Source organism: Emys orbicularis, chromosome 7 (assembly GCF_028017835.1).
Source record: "Emys orbicularis isolate rEmyOrb1 chromosome 7, rEmyOrb1.hap1, whole genome shotgun sequence".
In the NCBI taxonomy this organism is placed as follows: Eukaryota; Metazoa; Chordata; order Testudines; family Emydidae; genus Emys; species Emys orbicularis.
The window spans coordinates 53,931,366-53,953,851 of NC_088689.1; the positions used below are offsets into that span (position 1 = coordinate 53,931,366).

General features: G+C 41.5%; 1 protein-coding gene across 1 annotated transcript in view; it reads right to left on the reverse strand.

Annotated features, from left to right (window-relative positions):
• Positions 1-22,486, reverse strand: part of GRID1 (glutamate ionotropic receptor delta type subunit 1) — an 827,754-nt gene that overhangs the window by 331,254 nt on the left and 474,014 nt on the right. The window lies entirely within an intron of this gene.

Consider the following 22,486-nt stretch of genomic DNA (forward strand, 5'->3'; position numbering starts at 1 on the left):
GGCAAAATTGACAAATGATACAAAATTATTCAAAATAGTTAAGTGCAAAGCATACTGTTGCACATTACAATTGGATCTCTCAAAATTGGGTGACTGGGCAACAAAATGGGAGATGACATTCAATGTTGATAAATACAGAGTGTTGCACATTGGAAAACATAATCCCAGCTATACATACAAAATGATGGGATCTAAATTAGCTGTTACGACTCAAGAAAGAGATCTTGGAATCATTGTGGATAGTCCTCTGAAAACATCCACTCAATGTGCAGCAGCAGTCAAAACAACTAACAGAATGTTAGGAACCATTAGGAAAGGGGTAGATAAGACAGAAAACATGTCAGGATATAAATCCATTGTATGCCTACACGTGTAATGCTGTATGCAGTTGTGGTTGCCCCATCTCAGAAAAGATATATTAGAACTGGAAAAGGTACAGAGATGGGCGACAAAAATGATTTAAGGATATGGAACAACTTCCATACGAGAAGAGATTAAAAAAAAAGACTGGGATTTTTCAGTTTGGAAAAAGAGACGACTAAGGGGGGATATGATAGAGGCAGTGATGAGCTGCCAGAATGTTAATAACCGGTTCCCTACCGGCTCTTCGGCGGCGGCGGGTCCTTCACTCGCTCCGGGTTTTCGGTGGCACTTCGGCGGCGGGTCCTTCAGTGCTGCCGAAGAACCAGAGCGAGTGAACGACCCGCTGCCGAAGTGCCGCCGCTGACCCAGTAGAGAACCGGTTATTAAGCGCTGCCCGGTGAGTACAAGCCCGAGACCCCCCACCCTAACTGCCCCCTAGGGCCCCACCCACTACCCAACTCGCCCCACTCCCTGTCCCCTGACTGCCCCGACCCCATCCACCACCACCCCGACAGACCCCGGGAACTCCCACGCCTACCCAATCCCTCCGTTCCCCATCCCCTGATCGCCCCCCCCCGAACCTCTGCCCCCTTCAACCGCTCCCTGCCCCTTATCCAACCCCTCCTCCCAGCCCCGGCCCGGCCCCCTTACCATGCTGCTCAGGGCAGCGTGTATGGATGCCGCGCGGCCCACTGGCGCTCGCAGCCCCACCCCCTTACCATGCCGCTCAAAGCGGCAGGAGCTGCAGAGCTGCCCAGGAGCGATCCAGAGCGCTGGCGCCGGGCTCTGTGAGAGGGGGGAAGGCGGGGGAGGGGCGAGGGGAGCCTCCCCAGCCGGGAGCTCAGGCGGGCCGGACAGGACGGTCCCGCAGGCCGGATGTGGCCCGCGGGCCGGAGTTTGCACACCCCTTTAACAACTGGTTCTAAACCGGCTTCTAAATTTAACAACCGGTTCGTGCGAACCGGTGCGAACCGCCTCCAGCTCACCACTAGATAGAGGTCTATAAAATCATTAATGGTGTGGAGAAAGTGAATAAGGAAGTGTTATATACTCCTTCACATAACACAAGAACCAGGAGTCACCAATGAAATTAAGAGGCAGCTGGTTTAAAACAAAGAAAAGGAAATATATCTTTACATAATGCAGTCAGCCTGTGGAACTCATTGTCAGGGGACTTTGTGAAGGCCAAAATAATAACAGGGTTCAAAAAATAACTAGATAAACTCATGGAGGATAGGCCCATCACTGGCCATTAGCCAAGATGGTCCGGGATGCAACCCCATGCTCTGGGGGTGCCTAGCCTCTGACTGCCAGAAGCTGGGAGTGGACAACAGGGAATGGATCACCCAATGATTACCCTGTTCTGTTCATTCCCTCTAAAGCACCTGGCATTGGCCACTGTCAGAAGACAGGATATTGGGCTAGATGGACCATTGGTCTGACCCAGTATGGCCCTTCTTATGTTGACATTGGTGAATTAGAATAGCTGTCCATCGAATTAATGGTTTTTAATATGCAATAGATACTAAGGTATTTAACTTAAAAACTTAATGGAATGCATAATGTTGGTCTAGTGTCTAAATGCTTAATGATACCATCTGATTTTAAATAATACATTTGCTAAGATTAAAAAGCATTTATATCTATTATAGCTGTTTCCAGCAATGACTGTTTTAGTTAATAAAGTTTCCATTATAATCTCATTTCACATCATCATAACTTTCTGAAACATTTTCTTTCTTTGCTGAAATCTCCCAAGGACAATGTTTTTCTCCCCTGTTTAAGATTGTAAATATCCTTTGAATTATTTCTGAGATTGGGGAGAATGAAAAAAACAACAAAAAGACTGTGTACATTTCTCATCATTTGGGAAAAAATACTGCCACCACTTGATTTTAAACAGCAGCTGAGGTTTGAAACTTGGCATGGAAAAGCTTTGTTTTGTTTGAAAGAGATTGGTTTTGACTTGAGATATGACCGTTTGAAGTTATATACTGAGCAGCCACAGTAGAAAATGTCCTTAACCCTACAAGTCTGAATGCAAATACAGATGTCCTACATATGCCTGTAAAGCTAGATAAGGGCTCTTGTTGAACTGTAGCTTACAAGTAGTAGTCACAGAGCCTGTTCTATCCCTATTACCACACCCAGATTCAAGGTCCAGGGAGACTGTGCAGGGCAGTTGTTCTGTGAGTGCCTTACTCTGCTTCACTTTACTTTGCAACTGCATTAGGGCCAGCCAAGTTCTGGCCTGCTATTACACAACGAGAACATAGTTGTGTAATAGCTGACAGGAAATAACTTTTTATCAATTTAACAATTACTGACAGGAAATAACTTTTTATCAAAACTAAATGAAATCCATACCTGAGCAACTTAATTAACATATCGATGTTACGCCTAGATTCTTCCAGGAAGAGTGGTTGGCAGAGTTGAAATTATCTATTTTTAAGCCAACTTTGTCTGCTTCAACCTTGATGTAGATGCACATTAAATAATAACTCCTTTCTTCTTTTAATGGAAAACAGGCAGCTCTAATTGTCAGTCATTTGTTAAATTATGGTGGCTGGCACTGAGGTTAGTAATGGTTTGGAAAGTAGGTATTATTATGGGTGCTTTATTAATTTTTATTATTACACACTTGCACTGATGTAACACGAGGCCAGGGCCCTGTTGTGCTATGCGCTGTACAACCATATATTAAATGACAGTCCCTGTCCCCATATTTAAATCTGCTATAGGTCTATCTGTCTAAGATACTTACATGACCCCCATATGATACCTTAGGTAGACCCTGACCATCTCACACTGTAATGTTTCTATTCAGACAGCATGGCTTGTGAGGTAGGGAAGTAGTACTATCCCCATTTTACAGATCAGGAACTGAAGCACAAGGAGGCTAAGTGACTGGTCCAAAGGCAAACAGTAAGTCTGTGGCAGAGCAGGTAATTGAGTCATAGACTAGTATCTTAACCATTGGACCTTGTTTCCTCTCAATAGTTTAGGTTAGCTCACAACTCTTATTATAATCCCTTTCTTTCAGATGCTCAGATATTTCCTAAAATGTCAACTTTGGGGCTGGAGAATCAAGGTGGGTGAGGCAATATCTTTTATTGGACCAAATACTGTTGGTGAGAGACAAGCTTTCAAGCAACACAGAGGTCCAAAAAGCTTGTCTATCTCACCAACAGAAGTTGATCCGATAAAAGATATTACCTCACCACTACCACCCCCAGTCTCTCTAATATCCTGGGACTGTCATGGCTACAACTACACTGCATACAACCTTTGGAGCTGAAATTCTCCAGCCTTGGTTTCAGCAGAGAGGTGATTTTGTTTTGTTTTGAAAGTTACCGCAAGAACACTTCAGAAATATGTCAGTTATGAAAAGGTGTAAATAAATTATTCTTTTCCCATTCTAAAATATACAATTCTAAGTATATTTTAAATTAATGTTTTACTCACAGTTAATTAAAAAGTTACCAAAATCTACAAATGGAAATGTCACGGCAGGAACTCAGTGGGTTTATCTTCACTAGGAAATTTAATCCTGGTTCCACTCAGTTTGTAACAATCGAGTAAGGTGACAAGCAGCTGACCATGACTGACTGGTTAGTGAAGACTGTGACGTGCCTTGTTCAGCATTATGTCAGATAATCATGAGTAAACCCTAGTTTCAGTGATTTTTATCCCGGACTAGATGGCACAACACTGAAAAGAAACTCTCCTTGTCTACACTGAACATTCTGCATGGTGTCAGTTTACTCAATTGTTAAAAGCAGAGTTTAAGATGGATTAAATTTCCTAGTAAACATAAGGCCACTGAGGACTAAGCACATTTCTTGTTTGCCAAAAAAAAAAAAAAACAAAAAACAAACAGGCAAATGTTAAAGGGGTTTAACAATTCAGGTGCATGTGTTTGCAGTAATAACGTGTAATAACATTGGGAGCTATCATATAAATTAGTAAATTGTAGCTAGCTAGCTTCAAGGCTAGTAATAGCTATACAGAAAGCTCATAAGTAATTTAGGGAATTTCTACATTGTGCACAAGCCCACCTAGCCCAGAGGCATAGTTTATGAACTCCCCTTGGCCTGATGCACTTAAAAACTGTCCAGAAGAATGGAGACCATTAAGCTCTTCTAACCTGATAATTCTGGATTTATTTATTCACATACTTTAACAGAAAAATATAAGTTTTAAAATATATATTTGTGTTGTATTAAGGTTACAAATGAGGGCCCCAGTCCTGCATTTCACAGTATGTGAGTGGACTGCCATACTCATCTAATGTCCCATTGAAGCAAGTGTGAGGTTAAACGTGTTCATGGGTGTTTTAAGGCCCCGCTCTGGCAAACTCTTACACCTTACACACAGAAGTTTGGGTCTACTCCCATGTGTAAACGTTTGCAGAACAGGGGCCTTAAATATGTTGACATCAGGAAATACTGAAGGCTGAATATGCTTCTTTAACTTTACCCTCTTGTGCATTATTATAAAATCTGACATTACAATTACATGCTATTTCTCATGTAATACAAGTTGTGCGATTTTTTCTCCTTAAAATAAGGAGTTATTTATTTAAAATAAAAAGTTAGTTTTAGCATTTAAGCACTCACAAGTAAATTTAATTTAAAAATAAAAATACAAACAGAAGAATTTAAGTAGGGTTTTAAACATCTAATAAAGAATAATATTTCATAATTAAAAAGAAAACCTACTACACTTTGAAAATGTCCTTTTATTTAATAGTTACAAAGAGAATCTTGTAATGCCATGCCAGTTTGAGTTTATTTCAATACTTGCTCCATTGAACTCCAGAAAAGTACTATTCCCTTTTCACACATGTGTCACTATGGATTAACAGTCTTACTATATATTTAGAGATGGGTACATGTGAATATGAAAGAATAAAAGAAAGCAAGGAGTTGTCATCCTTCCCACTAGGTAACAGGTTTCTCTGACAGATAAACTGTCACTCCATGCTCACACAGTTCATGTTGAAAATCATTTACCTGACAAATTACTCCCACAAACTTCTAGCTTCATTATTTCCTCACATAATTATGCCTGATTTTTTTTCTGGAATGATTTGTGTTGGAACTGAACATCTGGCATCATATTATACACAAACTTCTTTCCCATTAATATAAAGAAACAAATGTTACCTTAAAATATGTTGTTTTGCAAAAAGGGGTTATATCATAGGTAAACTTTAAATATAGGTATATTAAAATGTAAACAATATATAAATATATTTAAAGTTTACCTATGACATAACCTCCTTTCAAAATAAAATATTTGTAAGGTGACATTTGTTTCTTTGTAGTAACACACACAATACAACAGAAGGCATAGCCCCTTTTATACTATTGTAAGCGGAGTCAGAATGAGCTCTTCCCTGACATCTGGTGGTGAGTGTGGAAAAGGACTTCAGGGGCTGATCTCGTTTGCCTGGGCACACCCACCCCGCCTAGCATTATGGGACTGCTTGCCCAAATGGTCATTTTGGCTGCTGTGGGATCCCCAGTCTCTTTGTTATTGGGGCAGGAGTAATAAAGCGTTGTTATCCTAGTTATGTGAATCAAGGACAGTAGAACTGCACTTGGCATTTTATGACAGAGGGACTCGCCCTCAACTAAGTAGCACTCGCTAGGCAAGGGACATGGGTTCCAAAGCCCAGTGAACTGATTGAGGCTGGGGACAGGTATTTGTACCGGTACTGTAGGCCCCTAAACACCACTTTGACCCCTTCTCTCGCCACTGTGTAATAACAGAGCTATTTTTGACTTCATTAGGAGTCTTGTTACATGCTGCATAGCTGAAATCACTGATACCTAGGTCTAAACATTAGACCTCCTTTAGACTAGTGGTTCTGAGTGCACCAGCACTGAGGCTCCCTTACTAACAGCTGAAATCACTAAAGAGCTGAGGCTACTAAGAGCTGTGTTAAGTGTGTGTGTGAAGACATATTGGTGAGCGGCTAGCGGAGAGGAGCGGCCAGCAGGGCGGCTAGCAGAGAGGAGTGGCCAGCAGGGCGGCTGGTGGAGAGGCGCAGCTGGTGGTGAAGACTGCAGCAGAACCCCACAGAGAGGTGTGGCAATTGGCCGTCGACCTGAGCAGGGGAGCATGTAAGGTGTCCCCATACCTCCCCCCACTTCCACACAGGCTGGGAGGTAAACTCTGCAGATGAACTTCTGAACTCTGGGGGCTGCACAGAAACCATGGGAGGGGTGACTTGCCAATGTGCTGACATCTGATTTGCACGGGCTCCCTACCAGTAAGTCCTGCACATCATTCAGTGTCGTAAACAGCAGGGGATGATACATTCAGTTCCTTGAAGGATTTAATATACTATATAAACTTCCTCCATACAGGCAATTGTATTTTGCAACTGTCTCGGCAGTAGATTGAGAAATTCAATCAAAGATGAAATTAAATAAACTTAATGGCGAGCTGGGAAGAGAAAGAGAAAAATTAAAATTGGATCAGACAGAGATGTGGGGGACTTGTACAAAAAGCATTTTCCTTGACTTTTTTTGCCTATTCTTTTTGCAGTTGTTCCAGACATTTGTATTTCAATAACAATTTATGGTTCCCTCCTCCCCCCACCAATAGCTGGGCTTCAACTACTACATTTTGCACTGGAATTGTATTCCTGTATTTGACACTTTGGGATTGGTCACACATTCTTGCAGAAACAGCTATGGCAAGGAGTTATGTTTTCCTGGAAACATTCCACAGGGAAGAGGATTTGGATGCACCCACCCTTCTAGAACGTGCACCAGTCCTTTCCCTGAACTCTATGTAGCTTGGGAGATCTGCATGCAGCAATACTGCACAACTAGGGTTGCCAACTTTGTAATATTTAAAAACCGCACACTCCAGCAGGAGTGCTGGAACCTCCCCCAAGACCCTACCACTGCCCAGGTTGGGAGGGACTTGTCTGCAGAGCTGGGGATGGGAGCTGCAACTGCCTGACACAGGTAGGAGGCAGCCCCAGCTGAGTAGGGGCTGGTGTGGGTTGATGACCCAGCACCTCCCTCACCTGCAGTAATTGGACTTTTGGTGTCCAGTCAGTAGATTTGACCGGACACTGTCAGGTCCCCTTTTTGACTGGACTTTCCAGTAGAAAACTGGGCATCTGGCCACCCTTCACAACAGTTTATGACATGGAGTTCATACCAATAAACCCTTCCTGGAGTTTAGTGGGCATAGGTACTGGAATAAGAATATAGTTAGTCAAATTGGAACAGAGCCAAAACATAAGCTACTTAGAATCTTGTAGAAAGTGTCATGTTTAATATCTCATTAGACAGATCAAAAGCACAAAGCTGATGTATTGGGTCAAAAAACTGGAAACTACTGAATACCACTTCCTACAGTATCTGGGTTTTCTTTGGAGAAGTTCTGTCACAGGGCAAATGTTCCTCCCCCTCATGTCAGGATGTGGTGTTACAGGGGTTCTTTTGCTCTAGCAACCTTGTTTGTCACCTGGGTGCTGTAACAGACTGCAGCTTCTATGGCCTGACCATCTGGGCAGGTCACCTTTCAGGGTAACAAAAGTTCAAATAGAAAAAAAAACAAAGTCTAACAGCCTTTAGGCCAGCTTTTCAGTGCCCATCTGAAAGTCATGAGTCTGTCTCTTTTAGTCCTGAAGCATGTATTGCCCCTCTTGCTGGGGGTGTGGGGCGGGAAAGGGAAATGAGGACTCAGGCCCATTCTGTCCTCTGGAGTTCTCTCTCCTCATGCAGCTTTTTCCTAGCTGGCTACTGAGGCACTTCCTCAAGACCATACTCAGCCTCACTGACATAAACCCCTCAGTCTGAGCTGCAGCCTTTTATGCCAGCTGCTACAAGGCCCTCAGAGACAGCTGGAGGGGTACTTGGTCCATTATTAACCCTTTCCTGGCTGTCTACACACCCCATCACAAGTTCCATTCAAGTAACGGCCAACTCCAAGGTTGCTATGGCTGGAAACTAAAAATACCTTATTAAAGAATGTTCCAACCAGATAGCTACTCACTTTTTATGTCACTGATTGTGACTGATGCAGGTGTGGCAACAAAATAATTTTATTATATCACTACAACCTCAATTCAACCTTAGAGGGAAAAGGGGAGCTATAAAAATGGAATATGCATTTAACAAAATCATAGTTTAAAGTTAATAGTGATACTAAATCACAGTAGGAAAATATTCTGCTATAAAGCGCTCTCCATAACACAATCCCTGCAGTTATGTGTGGTGTCCATCAACATATGTAATAAAAGTAAACTGAACTAAACTAGATTAGAAAAGCTTAGGAGAGGCTTTAGAGGTCAGCTAGGCAGTTATTTGTCCAGTGTCCCATTACTGACAGACTCAGTCAACTCTGTATGAGCTCTTAAAAGGCATCTGGTTCTGAAGTTACACTAATATCTATCAACATTCTGAAAGACAATCTGTGAAAGTTGTGAACTAGGGCTGTCAAGCCTTAAATATAAAAAGGGAATTAATACCCTGTTGCTCACTAGCTGGTTGTTACTTTTCTGCTACAAATCTACCACCGGTAAATTAAATGTGACAAAACTGCTTATTATCTTTTTTTCCACTGAGCTTCTTTGGAAGTGCCATTTGGAGCTAATTTTCTTCAACTCGTTTATGTCTGAAAGGGGGAAACGTAATTATATCTAAATTCACTAAAACTATGTATTCTTTGGAACTGGAAGATAGATGTACCCATTTTGCACAGTACCATGCTCTGAAAGCTCACATGCTGATAAATCTTTGTCTACCATTCAGGAAGTCCAAATAGTAAAAAATGACATGTTAAATTACAATCGTTTTTTTGCCGCTTTCTTCCACTGGCCACCAGATAATATGACTGAAATTTAAACTTGCAATGCTCCTCACATATGGCACCACTATCACTAGTTTCCCTCTTGCTTCAATACAGACTTAACACTCAGAAGAACTTTAATAATCTGTTAGATGTTTAAATTACAGCATGCATCTTATGAATGCTAAACCAGAATTCAGGTAGTGGGATGGAAACCAATTTCCATTCATTTTCACTGGACTTTATACTGTGGCACAGCTATTGTCATCAGTTAGGGACTGAAAACATGTCCTCACTAAAATGAATGGCAGAACTTGTATTGACTTCAGTGGTGCAGAAATGGTGCAATATGAAACACCTCCAAAGATCTCAAAGCCCTTTTACCAACATTAAACGATGAGGCCTCATAAAACCCTGGCCAGGTAGCGAAGTATAAAAAGTTTACAGATAGATAAAATAGACGGAGGTATTAAGTGACTTAACCAAGATAAAACACTCAGTCAGTGCCATAGCTGTAAATGGAACTCTGGATATCTTGACTCCAAGTTCCCCTACTCTAACCAGCAGACTACACTGCTTTTCTGGAATACTCTTCTGTCTAGGAATGTCATTAAAAAAATGTTGATTTTCTATCAGATTCTTTGAATTTTAATACATTTGACAGTTTGTACATCTGAAGCAAGAGTTGTACTGACCCAAACGGGTGCAACATTGTTTTAAGGTAGCTTTCAAAAAACAAATAGATACAACCAGAAACAACATAGTGAATGCAAGCAAGGTTTCCTCTTTGTCTTCAAAGCTGACAGCCTCTCTGATTGGACACCTCCCAAAGAGTAGTAAGGGCTTCTACCAGTAATCAGCTCTCATTAAACATCAAAGCTAGTACCTTAAAAAGTGCATCAAACAAATAGTTGGTGCTCCAAGTATACATTTGGTTTTGGAGGAGAGGAGGACATTCAAATGAATCCACCATTCAAGAGTAAATTTATGTTTCCAGTAATTAAAATATATTTACAATGTGTTTTTCCTGTTTATTCATTTCTGTTTCTGAGCCCCGTTCCAATAAATGCTTAACCTTGCAATAAAGCCAAAATAGAATATAAATAGACTGCAATTATCAGTAAATGTTGGTGAACATCAATTTCATTGTACACACACACAAACTGACAAATATTTCCATAGATAATAATCAAAATGTACAGATATACAAAGTAAGAAAAATGCTGCTAGACAATCTAGTAGAGTGTGATTTAAGGACATTTATTTTGTATATTTTGACATGTGATGTTGACATTTTGTGTTTTATAAAGCTTAACTTTTTGAATCTCAACATCAACTGTCACTTGACTTATTCCCCCATTAATTTCCTGCAACTATTAAAATTTAAATAGATAAAAATAAAAATACTTAAAATATGCATCAACATTATCTGTCAAAATTATTTAAAAATTAAAATTAAGTTCTGCAAAGCCTAAATATAAGCAATGAATGAGCTTTATTTTAATGAAAAATAGCCCCGTGCACATCACCTGGAAAATCCCCAGCAGAACAGAAACAGAAGAGGCATCACAGATTGCTTTTAAAAGTAACATGCTCTCTAAGCAAGGGGCCAGACCATCACCATAACAGAAGACACAGATGGGGGCAGGAAGGGCCTTGCCTTCTCTAACGACCCTGATGGATCCCAAGGACTCTCAGGAGGAGTGAAGACTCTAAGTGGGAATAGTGTTCAGACATTTATTATTTTGCATAGATTTACAACTCTCCTGTGCTCAGTGGCCTTGATATTAATACACTTCAAATGTCTGTAGAAACATCCTTATGATTCATTGACACAACAGAGGGGTTGCACTAGGGGGAACTATTTTCCCTCTACTTCCTAGCAGAGGACGTTTGACCTTTGTTATGAGATTTGTGCTAAAAATAAAAACAAGCAGGTCCTTTTTACATTGATAAAAAAAACCAGGACATGCCTTCAACGTAGAGAACAAATAATGAGGGCAAATACAGCCTGAGAAATGATGTGTCTTTTTCTTCCATGGCTGCTGTAGATAAACTTCCAAAAGATGTCTCTTAATGATGGAGGATCCCATTATTTTGTCTTTAAATAAAACTGATCCACCCAAACAACACAGTGAGTGATCACTTTATAACTGCACTGATTGTACCGAAAACTAGAAAGATGAATAAGTGTGGTTGTTTGGAAAGAAGGTGTTCTAAATAGTCTCTGGACTGAGTATCATCATCTGATATATTCTGAAAACAACCTGACACAGAACTGGCATAAGTGGAATGGTGAAAAGCATTAATTCCATTTAATTATTTTTACTGCTCATCATCTTGCCTGGTCCTCAGTACACTGTACCTTAGTCTCCAAAACTTTGAAAATCACTCTCCCTTCCTAAGTTGTTTGTATCTACAGTCATTAAACTTATGTAGTTTTATCCATTAGTTATTACATGGTGGCCTTCCATTCTGTTTTGTGTCTATTGTCCTTTGTCTGTAATTGATCTATCTCTCAGGCTGTTTTAATTTGCTTGTTTTCTTTAAATGTTTTGGTCTGTGTCGGTTCTCTGTCTTTGATCAATTCCCTGTCACTTTCTCCAAATTCTGTAGAAATAAGGGCCCTCTACCCAAATCCTTAGTCTTTTGATAATTTCATAATTTGATTTGCTTAAGTTTATATCTGTCCTCTTCTTGAAGCAGCTGTTTTTATCAAATCCTGTATGGTTCACATTTTGAACTTTCCCTGTCTCTCTTTTATGTAGCAGTCTCTCTCTCTCTCTCTCTGTCTGTCTATTTACTTGTACTCACTTTATACAAAAGTCTGTTACTTATTTTGATGGTTTCTGAATGTTGATCAGTTTTGGCCCTATCTTTCTTCACTATCCATTCCCCTGTAGCACCTATCCCAGACAAATTTCTCTAATAGTATCACTCTGTGGATGTGTGTGCATACCCCCCAGCCCATATTCAGAAATATCCAGGTGATCCTTTTTTGCTTTACATTATTTTCTTTTTTTTTCTTTTAAAATATACTATTACTATTTCCTAAAACCTTGTGCTTGAACAGGAAAACATGAATGAAAGTGATTTTAAAAAGATAAGACGAGAAAGCCTCAGCATTGAGTCAATTACAACGTCTTTCTAAATTTTGTTCTCTGGAGTTTTATATGCTACCAGTTCAGGACCAAAACACTCTACAAACTGACTGGTGTAAATGTGGAATAACTCCACTGAAGTCAGATTTATATGGGCGTAATTGAGAACAGCAGTTATTGCTCTGTTAACACTTAGAAATAACACAGTAAAGAAAGCCTTCTTCCATTGTTTAGACAGATTAAAATAGAAGTGTTTTCTTAATATTCCTCCTCTCCCACCCCCTCCATTCTTTTATACTTAGAGTATCTAAAAGCACTTTACAAAGCAATGAGTCAGATACTGGGTGCACGCATTAATATCAAGCAGCCTGGGCATTAAGGGCTGATCCTGCAAAATGTTTAGTACCTCCTCCAAGCAGGGGTGCTGGAACAATTTTTATAGTTGGGGTGCTGAGAGCCATTGAACCAACTGTAAACCCTGTATGTAATGGAAACCACTTCAAGCCAGGGGGTGCAGCAGCACCCCTAATTCTAGCACCTATGCCTCCAAGATGCTGAGGGACCTCAAACACGAATGGCTTCACTGTCATCTTTCTGTTACAGCACCTAACAGCACACATTGAGTGGAATAATGGGTTCTCCCATATTCTTTTTGAAAAGTGCCAAAGGATCCTTAATTTCTAGTTATCAGGGATAAACAGAAGGGATGGAAAATAGATACAATGATCCGAATTAATTACTGGTCTAAGTAGACACCACTGAATATAATGGATTTACTAATCTTCCATCAGTGGTAAATTTTGGCCTGTAACATGCCACATCCTATTGGCTAGTGGCAGTTGCTGAGTTAAGGGTTTGATTTTTCTTCCAAGATCTTCAAGTGAACATCTGTTTTCCTCAAAGCTGTAAATGTCAAGTCAAGAATTTCCAATTACACTCCCCTCTGTTTTATTTAGTGTGAGGATATTAGTGGCATAATTAGTTTGTGATGAAGTTGTGCATCATCTCCTTTCCACCAAAATTAAATATATTTGTAAAATTCTAATGAATAAGCAATGCTGGCAACAAAGAACTAAATGAGAGAGAGAGAGAGAAAGAAGCCTATGAAGATGCCTACAGTAGCAAATCAAGAAACAAAGCAGGAAAAATGTACAGGTTGATCATGGCAGCAGGCGGAGCAGCACAATCAGGATTAGTTCCTTGTGTAACATGACAGAAGACACACATGCTGTGAATCTCTCCTTAAAATCTCCTAATGAAGAATTGCCTCTTAAGCAAACAAAAATGAGGCTGACGAAGATTTAAGATTGAGTCTTGCTCATCTGTTTTCTATCTATAAATCATTTTAACTGTTAAACATCTGTGGGTTGCTTTTTGGTCTTGGATTCAATGCATAAATATTCTGTTTTTTAATCAATGAGGCATATTTTGTTAATTGTCTCAGCTGGGTCTCATAATTTGCAGCTCCCCTCATCAAACATGTTGGCACTTCAAAATCTTCCCATAAGAAACAAAACCAAAACAAAAGTCACCTTTTCACCCATCTATCTGTGTATATTTCATTAGCCTGAATCAGCAATGAACCTTTAAGAGATGTAGATGAACACAGATAGCAGCACATGACTTGAGCTTCAAAAGGCAAGCACTTTAGTTAAACCCAAAATACAGGCAAGGTCATTGAAAGTTCAGAGTTGAAAGTTCAATTATTCAATCAGTTGGCAGTAGCCTCTGTTTTGCTGCACTCTATTCCAAGGCCCCCATCAAACCCCTCCTCTCTAATAGGTTAAATTCTTCATTTACTTTATCTACTTTATTTCTTTATCTACCTACTCTCAAAGCCCATCCAAGTCTGCAGCTTCAGTCTTTGCCTCCTATTAATATTGCTATTACAGTCGTGCCTGGAAGACCCAGTCAGGATTGGGGTCCCATTGTGCTAGATGTGGTGAAAATACACATGCAGATATGGCCTTTACTCTGAAAAAGCTAAACTCTTTATTACAACTTTTCTTTTTAACAACAATAATAATTAATACATACAATATGCAGCACTTATGTATTTGAGATCAGGTTTATACCTAATGTATGCAACACCATGGACCTGTAATGGTGTATTCTAGCTCTTTACTGCTCAACTGGTGAACCCTCTTAAAACAGATTGATTTGTAAGCAACCGCAAATGCTTCACCCCTTTACATAATCTACCAAAATGCATACAAGTGAAGCCAGATATCATGAGGGAAGCTGAAGATATCACAGAGTTTTCTGGTATAATAGGAAGACTAGTAAGAGGCCAATATGATTCCATTAGGATCTATAAATCAAAAAAGGAATCCTATAAAAAGTGGAAACATGGACAAATTGCTAAGGATGAGTACAAAAGAACAGCACAAGCATGAAATGACAAAATCAGAAAGGCAAAGGCACAAAATGAGTTATACCTAGCAAGGGACATAAAAGGCAATAATAAGAGGTGCTCTAAATATCTCAGGAGCAAGAGAAAGATGAAAGAAAGTGTAGGTCCACTACTTAGTGAGGAAAGAGAGCTAACAACAAATGACATCACGAAGGCTGAGGCTATAAGAAACTCATGCAGCCTGTGCGGGGCTTGTAACTAAATTAGTATAGCTTACACCCATTGGTCGTTGCCCAACAGAGGCCACCCACCCTGGCTATGTAAGAACTCTGAGTGTCAGTCAGCATTTGCTCAATGCCACTGCTGCTTGGCTCCTTACCAACTAAGGAGACATGTTCTCAAAATAAAGCCTGAAACTGCCTCAGCTGAATCCGAGTCTGTTGTGAGTGTTGTCCTGTTCCATGACAGAGGATAGAGATATTTAATATCTATTTGCTTCAGTCTTCATTAAAAAGATTAACTACAACCAAATACTCAATACAATTAATATTAACAACAAAGGGGAATGAATGCAAGCCAAAATAAGGAAAGAACAGATTACAGATTATTTAGATAAATTAAATGTATTAAAGTCACCAGGGGCAGATGAAATTCATTGTAGGGTACTTAAAGGACTAGTTGAAGTAATCTCGGAACCATTAGTAATTCTCTTTGAAAACTTATGGAGGACAGGTGAGGTCCCAGAGGATTGGAGAAGGGCAAACATAGTACTTATCTTTAAAAAGGGTAACAAAGAGGACCAAGGGAATTATAGACCAGTCAGCCTAACTTTGATACCTGGAAAGATACCGGAATAAGTTATTATATTATCAGTTTATAAGCACCTAGAGGATGATACAGTTGTATAAGAAATAGCCAACATGGATTTGTCAAGACCAAGTCATGCCCAACCCATTTAATCTCCTTTTTTGACTGTTACTGACCTAGTAGATGGGGCGGGGGGGAAGCAGTTGACATGATATATCTTGATTCTGTTAAGACTTCTGACACAGTCCCACTTGACACACTCATAAGAAAACTAAAGAAATATGGGCTAGATATCATTACTATCGGTGAGTACACAACTGGTTGAAAGACCATACTCAAAGAGCAGTTATAAATGGTTCGCTGTCAAATGATGTACCTACTTGGGTTCAGCAGGGATCTATACTGGGTCTGATACTATTCAATATTTTCATTAATGACTTGGATAATGGAGTGGAAAGTACACTTATAAAACTTGTGGATGGCCAGGGCTGGTGCAAGGATATTTTGCACCCTAGGCAAAACTCCCCCCCCCCCCCCCCCGCACATCGGTTCATTGATGGGCAAATCCCAACGAGCCTTTATAGACCCCAGGGGCCAGCCGTGCCCAGGGGCTGCTCCCCAGACCAGATTCCCCCCTCCCCGCCCCCTGAACTCCCCTGGAGGGTGCACAGCCCACCCCACCCCACCCCGACGGCTCCCCCCATGAGTCCACTCACTGGCTTTGCCAGGCTTGGGCCGCTGCAGCAGCTCGGCAGGTAGCGGCCGCCTTCCGGAGGCACTGGAGAGTCAGAGTGTCCCGCTTGCGGTGCCGGCGAACCCCAGCCATGGAGGAGCCAGCGCGGTGCAGGGGGGCAGCAGCCCTGCAAAGGCAGCAGCACCGCTAGCGGGGAGCAGCCACGCCCCCCGCCCCCTCCTGCCCAGGCTGCGGCACGGCGCCCCCCCCCCCCCCGGGGGGGCTTCTGCAGGCTGCAGCAGATGCATGCAGGCGCAGGCCCCCGTGCGCCCCCCGGCTCCCCCCTCGCCGCACTCGGGCTCTGCGGCTCCCAGGCATATGAGCCGCCACCGCCATCTGCTCCGGGAGCCGCAGAACCTGAGAGCAGTGAGGCGGGAGCCTGGGGGTGTGCCTGCCTGGGCTGCAGCCCAGCGCCCCCCCCCGGGGGGCTCCTGCAGCAGATGCATGCTGCAGGCAGTGGCCCCTGTCCACCCCCCAGCTCTCCCTCGCCGTGCTCGGGCTCTGCAGCTCCCAGGAGTGTGAGCTGCCGCCGCTGCCCCTCCCGGAGCAGGCTCAGGGCCCCACGCCCCGGCGTCTCACATGCCTGGGAGCCGCAGAGCCCAAGCGCGGCGAGGGGGCGCGCACAGGGGCCGCTGCCTGCATACATCTGCTGCAGCAAGGGAGATTTAGGTTAGATATTAAAAAAAACCTTATAGCTATAAGGGTAGTTAAACTCTGGAATAGGCTTCCAAAGGAGGTTGTGGAATCCCCATCATTGAAGATTTTTAAGAACAGGTTGGACAAACACCTGTCCATGATGATCTTGGTATACCTGGTCCTGCCTCAGAGCATGGGGTTGTACTAGATGATTTCTCAAGATCCTTCCAGTCCTACATTTCTATGAATCTGTGGTAGAGATTCATTATGGTCCAGTGAACTGCTGTGAGTAGACCTGAATGAAATTGAGTTAAGAGAGTTTGTGTACCAGAGGCAGAGGGAACTCTTTTAGAATCCTAAACTGGAGCTAGATAGGGCATACCTGCTCTGGTAGACACGGTGCAACAACAGAATAAATCTGCATCTCTGTACAAGGCCATACCACCTCACTCCTTACAACAGTCATAGTCTATTAAAATGCAAAGTTCAGGAATTATGGAATAATTTGAATACGAACTTGAATGGAATCTATAGAAGAAGTTTATAATAGAAATAGTCATCTAGTCCAGATCACTTTATATAGTCAAACACAGATTTTTATAGTCTATAGGATTAGTTTGTATTAATTAGAGTCAAGTACAGTATTTTGCTACTTTAGAAAAAATACTAAACATTTACAAAACTACTGTGCTAATTCATTATTCCTCTATGAAACAATTAGCAAAGATTATCTAATGAATAAAATATGATGTTGATTAAAATATATTATTTTGAAATACTTGTTTAAGTTTGCCTATAAAATATAACTATGAATATATGATGGTATACAACATGAGACTAGTTTAAAAACAGATCTTTTCTTACATTAGAAAAAAAGGCACTTTTTTTTTTAACTTTTCAACTACTTAACTGGAAGTATTAATCACTGCAAAAACATTTTGTAATTTATATTATTCATTATAAAATGGTAACAGAACAGAGGGGACTATCAGTATTATAGTTGGATCCCAAAATATACTGCATATGTTTACAGGGTGGAACAAAATGTATCTGAAATTACCTTATTCCAGTTGGTGAAACCTTAACTAATCCTTTCACGTGAGATGCTAGGCTAAGGGCATGGCTACACTCGAAACTCCAAAGCGCTGCCAGAGAGCTCTCCCAGCGCTGCAGGTACACCACCTCCACGAAGGGATTAGCTTAGCACGGCTCCCAGCGCTGAGGGACTGTTTACACTGGCGCTTTACAGCGCTGTAACTTGCTGCGCTCAGGAGGGAGAGTTCTCTGGCAGCGCTTTGGAGTTTCGAGTGTAGCCATGCCCTTAGCCTAGCATCTCGGCCTGAAAAACAACAATACATACCTCTTGTATAGTGCTTTTCAGTGATAGATCTCAAAGTGCTTTAAAAATGAGATATCATTATTCCCATTTTACAGGTGGGGAAACAGAGGCATAGAGTGGCAGTAACTTGCTCAACCCCACCCAGCAGGCTAGTGGCAGAGGCAGGAATAGAACACGGATCTCCTAAATCCCATTTAATGCTCTATCCACTAGGCCATGCTACTTCTACCAATGGTTTTAAATGGTGCACATAATTTTTTATTTAGTTGTTTTTAAAGGACTTTAAAGTTTTCCTTCTTCTAAAGCACCAATTTTGTTTTTCACATATCTAGGTTTAAAGAACACTAAAATTATCCCTTCCCTCCCCCTCCCCCAAAAGTATGTATCAAGCTAGTGCATTCAGGATTCTGTTTTTATTGCAAATGAACTGTAAGTGTTAATTATTTGAAATTGCTATTACATTAAAATGCAATTATTGGATTAATTGCAACAATGTCATTTTAAGCTCAATTTTGTCTTGAGCATTAAACATCACCCCATAGCCCTATGATTACTGGTTTTAAAAATATATTGTATTAAGTTAACTCACTTCTACTAGTCAGCAACTCAGATTCCAAATGTACTCAATAACCTTGGTCTACTATACCTCTCCTTAGGACCAAATTAGAGAGAACCTGCAAAGGCAGATCACAGATAGATAAGATTGAAACCTTCCCTACCATATACTGCTGGCAACTTTAATCTTCAATGCTGTCAAAAATATATCTAAGACCATCTTTAATCATTATTAGTAAACTTCATGAGCGTAGAAAAAAATTGAATTGTAACAGACAAAATATGAAAGATAGTAACCATCTGTCATTTCACTTCTGAAACTGAAAAGCATTTTCCATGTGTCATACATTATATCAAATTAAATAAGTGTCAGCCAGTCAGATAAAGGACATTGATTAATTGAAAGCACCACCAATGATAAATACTTCATCTGAATGAATCAATTGTACTTACAGAATTACTTGATTTGAAACAGCAGCATTTACTAAAAGTTTGAAGTGGCCTTTGATTGGCTGAGTAAGTCCATTTTCCCAACCATAGTATATCTTCTCGAGAGCACTGCTTTGAGAGCATCACTGTGCTACACCAATGTCCAAGGTTTGAAAATGGCTTGTTAGATCACCCACTCCTTGGTGTTTTGATTGTTTTATAAATGTATTTCCATTTCTCTTTACATGTACCCAAAATATCTAGAGCTCATGAGAGATGCCAGTTGGACTGAAGTCCTATTTAGTTATAGGATAGGTACACCCTAGGTACAAGAACTGGAAAGGATTCAGAGACGGGCAACGAGAATGATCAAGGGCAGGGGTTCTCAAACTGGGGGTCGGGACCACTCAGGGGGTCACAAGTTTATTATAGGGGGGGTCATGAGCTGTCAGCCTGCACCCCAAACCTCGCTTTGCATCCAGTATTTATAATGGTGTTACATACATAAAAAAGTGTTTTTAATTTATAAGGGGGGGTCGCACTCAGAGGCTTGCTATGTGAAAGGGGTCACCAGTACAAAAGTTTGAGAACCACTGATCAAGGGCATGGAAAAACTTATGAATAATATTGAATAGACTGGAATTGTTTATCTTAGAAAGGAAATGAATAAGAGGGGGCATGATAAAAGTATATAAAATAATAAATGGTCTAGAGAGGGTAGACTGGTAGTTTCTATTCTCCCTGTCTCATAACATAAGAACAAGGGAAATTAAAAGTGGGGAAAAAAACAAAAACCAATCAGAGGAAATACTTTTTTTCACACAATATGTAATGAGACTGCAGAACTCATCACCACTGGAAAGCATGTAGGCCAAGAACTTAGGAAGATTAAAAAAGGGACTGGACATATATGAAAATAAAAACAACTCCAGAATTATCACAATTGATGAAAAACATTCTGGAAAGGATATTAAATCATGCTTTGGGGCTGAAACCAGTCTCTATCAGAGAACAAGATGAGACACAATGGGTGAAGCAGATTACCACACATCTGTAACACCACAGGGTTCTTACAACTTCCTCTGAAGCATTTGGTACTGGCCACTGTCAGAGACAGGACATTAGACTACATGGTTCCTGGGTCAGAAATTCTTATTTTTGCTATGACAGCAGTGCAAAAAGTTCCCCATCAGTGAGCATCTCAATCAATCTGGAGGGATTGCCATGTAGTTAGAGTATTCATTCTCCGGGACTCATTCAGGACCTTCTCCAGGGACTTCAGTTCGTGACGGTGGTTTTTTGTTTTTCTTTCGAGAAATAGACATCTGTGTACTAGGATCTGAACAGATACCACTACAGTGTTCTTTGTGAAATGAGGAGCACCTCTCGGAACATAATTACCTTTGGTCAATGTCAACCTGTCTAACAGTCTGACAAGCGTTTGACCAAAAAACCCAAACTTGTTCAAAGATGATAATTTCACAGGGGAAATGCAAAGCATATTTGTTTGCTTACTATTGCAGAAGGAACTCAGTAATAAAAGATTGGCTTTCTGGGGGGACTTCATGTGTGAGTTGAGCAAACTTTGAAGAGGAACCCTGAGAGCAGCCAAGCCTAAGGAAAAGGTTAGAGCTGGATATTATTTTATTTTGAGTTCCTTTCATGAGTTCCTAAGCTCTAGGAAGGGAGCAAGTTCTGACCCACCAAAATCTGTGCAGATTCAGCTAGGAGCTACCTGCACACACTGTTCCTGATCAGAACTAGTGAAACAGTGAGGATCCGGATCTGAATTCTGTGAGGCAGGCCCATCCGTGGCCTGACTAAGGCATAGGTATGTCCATATCTAGGCCCCAGCCCTGGAGTTATATGATTACATCTTACTCTCCAAGCTTGCATTATATAAAAAAGTTAATGTCAAGCCCACATGTGAAGAAAACTTTGAAAATGTGACTCAAGTGTAACTGATGCAATAATATTTGCAGTTAGCCCGAAGTAATAGCTTTGAGCCGAGTAAACTGCCCTATGCCTCTCTCTTAACTCTAAGACCCACTGTGTTTGGGTGTGGTGCAGGGGAGGGGGCAAGGGAACTGTCAACACCAACCTGCCTGTGTGGCAGGAAGGAAAGAGTGTTGCAAGCCCTGGACACTCACCCAAGCAGATATGTCCTGGCTGCTGGGATACGCACTTAGAGTTGATACTCCCACCCTGACTGCCAACTACTGCCACTCCTACCTTTTCAGGGGAACCAGAAGAACCTGCCATTGACTCTCCAAATGGGGGACCAGCCAAAGGGGGCTCCATGTTGTGGTGTGCCAAGGGTCCTGGATTGTCTTAATCAAGCCCTGGGTTCATCTCAAATTTTATCCTAATGGCATTTATTTAGGATTAACTAACGAGCAGGATTGTCTCCTAAATTACCTTCTCCCATAGAGCACTGTAGAGTCAGCTCTCAAATTATCTGCTGTGTCAAACTATAGTTGCTTTAGTATCGTTTAAAAAAGATCTCACTGATTGGGTACAATAAATGAAAGGAATTCGATTGGGTAATCGGATGTGATAGCCTTCTGCTTTATTAAATACTCTGTTCTGCTTCACCCAGTTTCACTTGCAGGATAAACATAAATATTTCAGTGGCAAACAGTACCATTTAACAATCCTCCTTAGAACTAGGATTATAATGTGGTCACTGTGTATGACTTTAATCAAATCATAAGCCCATCTTCTTGGATCTCAGGCAGCCGCACAATAAAACTGTGCAATACCTAGACCAGGGGTCGGCAACGTTCGGCACGCGGCTCGCCAGGGTAAGCACCCTGTCGGGCCGGGCCAGTTTATTTACCTGCTGACGCGGCAGGTTCGGCCGATCGCGGCCCCCACTGGCCATGGTTTGCCGTCCCGGGCCAATGGGGGCAGCGGGAAGCCGTGGCCAGCACATCGCTCGCCCGCGCTGCTTCTCGCCGCCCCCATTGGCCCGGGACGGCAAACCGCGGCCAGTGGGAGCCGCGATCGGCCGAACCTGCCGCGTCAGCAGGTAAATAAACTGGCCCGGCCCGCCAGGGTGCTTACCCTGGCGAGCCGCATGCCGAACGTTGCCAACCCCTGACCTAGATCCTTACAGAACAACAGATACTGCATCCCCACTGGCTAAAGAATACTTACAGAATTTGTAATCCAAATACTAATTCTTAAAAACAAGAATAATTCCACACAAGTCATTTATACTAGGTGCGTGTATGGTTCAAAATTCCACACTTTATGTAGGCTAATGTACATGTTTTCTTGGATTTTCAATTCACATGCTGCTCCCCACACCCAGCCATGCCACAATCACACATTCAAGGCACAGTTGA